The 5,626-nt window shown below is 40.2% G+C and overlaps 1 pseudogene; it reads right to left on the minus strand.

Annotated features, from left to right (window-relative positions):
• Positions 1-2,383: 2,383 nt before the first annotated feature.
• LOC142459198 (large ribosomal subunit protein uL10 pseudogene) lies at positions 2,384-3,475 on the minus strand (annotated as a pseudogene).
• Positions 3,476-5,626: the final 2,151 nt, after the last annotated feature.

The following is a 5,626-nucleotide window of genomic DNA, read 5'->3' on the forward strand; positions in this document are numbered from 1 at the left end:
ATGTTTGGGCACGTGGAAAAGTACAATTCAAATCAGTGAAAGATGACCTGTGTCTAAAAGAATCTCTCCCAGTATCACATAATTGTTTCTTGCTGACTTAGCAGACTCATGACTGTTATGCCCTGTGACTTCTGATTGTTCTCCAGGTATGTCACCTCTTGGAAAGGTTGATGGTCTTGCAATCTCAGAGCTAAAGTGGGTCTTCTATGTAATTGAACCATTAAAGGATGTCTTAAATGGCTGCCTTTCAGCCTACAGGGAAAGCATCCAAATATAAGGGAAGTTGGGGGATAGCCCCAGTGGTCTGGTAAATAAAACAAAGGACATTGTAGATGTTAGCTCTCATAGACCTTGAAAGCCGTGCACGACATTGCATTACATACAATAGCCATTTTAGCTTTAAAATTGCAGGTTTAAGCAACCCTGGAAGGTTTAAGAAACTAAAAAACCCCCAAGGTAACACGCAGAAATTCACAGGGGCCTCTTTGGGTGCCCTATTGATTCTGCTAATTCAACAAGGGATAATTGCGAAAGTTACAGGAGATATTTAAATCTCCCCAAAGCACAAGGTTTCTATCAAATACTGGCCTATAGGCAGAGAGCCTACAAAAGGCTCTTTAAGCTCGCACAGCAAAATGAGTGCTTAAGTTTTAACCCTCCGAGTGCATAACTGCAGCACCTTTGATTCCCCAAAAGGGACAATAATGGTGCTTTCAACCAAAGCTACAAAGCAGTGAGATTGCTTTGCTTGTACTAATTCAAATAGGAAATGATTTCTGCCCCTCAATGTATTCAAAGATATTTGCTTTTTAAAAATGGTATGGCCCTATAATTAAATCATATTTTTTGTTATGTATCTTCTTCTTTGTGGCTTTATAAGGGATCTTTGTCTATGCTAATTTTTAACAAAACATTAAAATTGATTATTAACATGGGTAAGGTATTAATTTTTAAAGTAGTTGTATTGCCATACATGTCATATATAATACAATTTAATCATTCAATCATATTAAGAATATTTGTGCAGTCATAACCACAATCAATTTCAGAACATTTTCTTCCCATATTCCTTGGTATTAGCTCCCCCATTTGCCTCATCCATTCTCCCCTACATCCCCCTAGGGAATTATAAATCCAATTACTGGCTCTACAGATCCACCTCTCTTGAGTTTCATATATGGAAAATCATATAAAGCACAGACAGAAAGTTAAACAAACAGCAACCACAAAAACCAACAATGACTAAATGAAACATTTAAAAACCTCAGTCATAAAAGAAGGTAGAAAATCTGAAGCAACCATAGACTAGGTCAAAAAGGAAATCAAATGATAGGGTACTCGATAGTAACCTAACTACATCTGCCACAAGTGAGTTTGCCTCGCTCGCTGTGAGATAGTAAAGCTATTCAAAGCCCTCAACCATGTTCAGAAGGGATTCACTGGACACTTCATCCTTGAGGAAAACCTGCAAATAGTCTTTGGGCTTCCACTGAGATCCATTGCTGTCAGGTTCCACAGGACAAGACAATGTCCCATCCTATGGCAACTTCTTCTTAGGCTCGAGTCCCTTGCTGCTGTCATTGTGTCAATCCATCTCTTTGGGGCCTTTTGCTTTTGTGCTTGCCCCTCTACTTGACCAAGCGTGATGCTTTCTCCAAGGACTAGTTTCTCCGGATAATGTTTCCAAAGTACCTAAGACAAAGGCTCCCCTTCCTTGCCTCTAAGGTTCATTCTCACAGTACTTCTAATACTCTTCTCCAGCACCACAACTCAAATGCATCTGTTCTTCATCAGTCTTCCTTCTTCAATGTCCAACTTTCACATGTATGTTAGGCAATTGAAAATAGGATGGCCTGGGTCAGTCGTACTGAACATCTGTGTACTGTAAACCATAGCTTTCGACAGACTGGGTGTTCAGAATTTAAACTCTGATACTATTGTGTCCTTCAGATGTGGATTATATTATTTATAGTCTTTGTGTCCCACAAGCTTGTGTGCTTTCTCCATGTAGACTTAGTCGGCAGCTTATTTATAGTACACCCTCCTTTATGATAGCTGACCACCATTTTGTCCCTGCACCGCTCTTTGCCAGAGCATCCAGAGGTTCAATGATTTCTTCATGAAGGCGGCCTGTGAGCAGAACCATGTTGGAAGAGCTGCTCATTTTTAGATTGTGGCTAGAAAAATGGGCAAGCCCCAAATCTACTCATATACTTATGGTAAGGTGCTAATTTTGACTCATCTTCTTGACCTGATATTATAACCAAATTGAGAACATCCTTAGGGAATTGCATGAGATCTAACATTTCCCCCTTAATTATTGTTTATATTACATTTGCTAAAGGAACTTTAACTTACAAACAATGTAGGACTTCCTAGTTCATTTTTTTTGTGAGAGAATTAAGCCTTTTTATTTCCTTGTTTCACAAATAAAGCTGGCTGCTTTGGTTGCTTTTTGGTGTCTAGTCAAAGAGACCAAATCCCATGTCCTCGTCCGACTCTTCCGATTCCTCCTTTGCTTCTTGCTTGGCCGGGGCCGAAGCAGCAGGAGCAGCAGTGGTGGCAGCGGCAGCCACAGGGGCAGCGGCCACAAATGCAGATGGATCAGCCAAGAAAGCCTTGACCTTTTCAGCCAGTGGGAAGCTGTACTCAGTCTCCACAGACAAAGCCAAGACCCGCTTGTACCCATTGATGATTGAATGGGGCACAGAGGCAACAGTTGGGTAGCCAATCTGCAGGCACACGCTGGCAACATTGCGGACACCCTCCAGGAAGCGGGTGTGCAGAGCTTCCTCTGTGATGTCAAGCACTTCCGGGTTGTAGATGCTACCGTTGTCAAACACCTGCTGGATGATCAGCCCAAAGGAGAAGCGGGAGATGTTCAGCATGTTCAGCAGGGTGGCTTCGCTGGCACCCACTTTGTCTCCAGTCTTGATCAGCTGCACATCACTCAGGATTTCAATGGTGCCTCTGGAGATCTTCGTGGTGATGCCCAAAGCCTGGAAGAAGGAGGTCTTCTCGGGACCCAGACCTGTGTTCTGAGCCGGCACAGTCACCTCACACGGAGCGATGGCACCGGCACGGGCAGCAGCTGGCACCTTGTTGGCCAGCGGCATGTCCCTGATCTCAGTGAGGTCCTCCTTGGTGAACACAAATCCCACATTCCCTAGGATATGAGGCAGCAGTTTCTCCAGGGCCGGGTTATTCTCCAGGTGCCCTCGGATGGCCTTGCGCATCATGGTGTTCTTGCCCATCAGGACCACGGCCTTCCCGCGGAGGGACATGTGGATCTGCTGCATCTGCTTGGAGCCCACATTGTCTGCTCCCACGATGAAGCATTTTGGATAGTCATCCAAAAGTTGGATTATTTTAAGGAAGTAGTTGGACTTCCAGGTCGCCCTGTCTTCCCTGGGCATCACGGCGGTGCGTCAGGGATTGCCACGCGGGGTTCAAAGACGTTGTCACCCTAAGAGGATGCCTGGCGAGAGCCCTAGTTCATTTTCTTTACAGCTAACCCTTGAGTTTCTTTATAAAGAAACTGTTGGCATATTTTGAGCAGAAAGTTTCATAGCCCAACAAAAACTTTTTTTGCTTGGTATCTTGATTTTTTTATGCCTGTTGCTGGGGTTATTTGGGGCAGTGATTCAGATAATTCAATTGGATAGACTCCATCAGCTCTAGTTCCTAAGGTTTGGTGTTCCAGTGTGTTTTCAGATATTAAGTTATTAATATAACTTAATTTATAATTTTATTAATTTATCGTCTTAGTTTTAAAGATGAGATGAACTTAGACCCTAAAATTATAAGATACGACAAAAAAAAGGTAAGGAATATTTGAACAATAAGTCAATATTAAGGAACTTTCGAGGGAAGCTGTATATGGACTGAGGGTGATTAGTTGGTTACACATTAAGCGGCCAATCACATGGTCAGTAGTTAGAAACCCCTAGACTCTGTGCCCTTTAAAAGGTCTAAATGTTTAGAAGCAAAAAAGACAATAATCCCTTATCGTATAGGCTTCCTACGAGTTAGAATCAATTAGGTATCAGCCAGATTTTTTATTTTGCCATGGGAGGCTTTATCATATACACAGAGACTACAAGTTGGATATTGGAAAGCCAGGACACAGCTTGAGAAGAGAGTGTCTTTAAAAAAGAAAATTGAAAAGGTTCATACATGGATGTGTGAGGGCAAAGTAGAAGTGTTGAAAATGGATATATTCCTAGATATTTATATAAATTCTTTGAAGATATAAATTTTTCTTCTTCCAATTGTGCAGGAAGCATTTTAGAACACATTTTAATATATAGAATTAAATAGATAGTTCATGTTACATTTTCAGAGGTGAAGTTGATATATGATAACTAGTATTTTGGACTATTTAATTGGATATCTTTTAAAATATCCCATATTTTCTCTTAAATTATGAAAACATCCTATTACCAACAAGTATAAATCTATGCATGTCTTTGAATTTGTATCTGAGGAAAGTGCTTCAAAACATTATTCAAAATAACCAACATAAATACAAAACGTGATGTTTGAGTTTGTTGGTGATTTTCAGGTTACTTTTTGGTATTTCTTTCATGTGTCTGGGCTTCAGCAATATCATCTAAGGCATCTAGAATCTGAGGTACAGCTTCCAGATTGCACTCAATGCTGGAGCATGTGCTTCTCAACATATATTAGAAATATTTTTCAGCACTTGATCATTTCCCAAATCTGTTTTTAAGAACTTGCTTATAATGAGTGGAAGCAGTGAAAAACATGTGCAGAGTACCTGAACTGTACAAATAACTACATAAATAAACTCTTCTTGACAGCAATCTACTGTGATCTGTCCTACAGTGAACGTGCAGCACACGGGATGAAAATCGTATATTTATTACATCCTGCAGGTTTTTGTGGTATGTCTGCACTGCATCCATATATCAGCAGCATAGTCATAAGACCAGACACTACACATAGAAAAATAAATTTTGCAAATTTTACATAAATGGTCACATACTTGATTTACAATGCTGTCACTAATATGATGTTTTTAAGTAATCAGTCGATAGACAGGGTTTTCATCATTGGAGATGTATATAATGATATAAGGTATCAAGAACAGAATTGATGCAGTCAATATTAATGACGGAAGACCCGATGAACTGATCTGAACGGAGAGGATCAGGAATGGAATCTACAGACAAATTGACATATCAAAACAACCTAGTTCCTGAAAATAATTGATGACACTTTACAATTCACTAAACTTATTACTTCACCACTCGGCTGTCAATGTGTCATACTGTGGTGGCTTCTTATGATGCTTAAGGGTATTTCAATGGTATTTCAAATACCGACAGGATCAACCAAAGTGAATAGGTTTTAGCAGAGCTTTCAGATTAAGAATAGAGTACAAAGAAAGACTTGTCTGTCCATTCTGAAGAATTGTCTACTAAAAACCTTATGAATAGAAATGAAATATGGTCTGATATGGGAATGTCATGAATAGCCACAGAACTTTATCAGATATAATGCCAGAAAATGGAAGTCAAGTTGGAAAATAGTATGCCAGTTGGAAGGTACTCAAAATATGACTGAGGAAGCACTGCCTTTGCCAAGCAGAGTTGACCATAAT

Source organism: Tenrec ecaudatus, chromosome 10 (assembly GCF_050624435.1).
Source record: "Tenrec ecaudatus isolate mTenEca1 chromosome 10, mTenEca1.hap1, whole genome shotgun sequence".
In the NCBI taxonomy this organism is placed as follows: domain Eukaryota; kingdom Metazoa; phylum Chordata; class Mammalia; order Afrosoricida; family Tenrecidae; genus Tenrec; species Tenrec ecaudatus.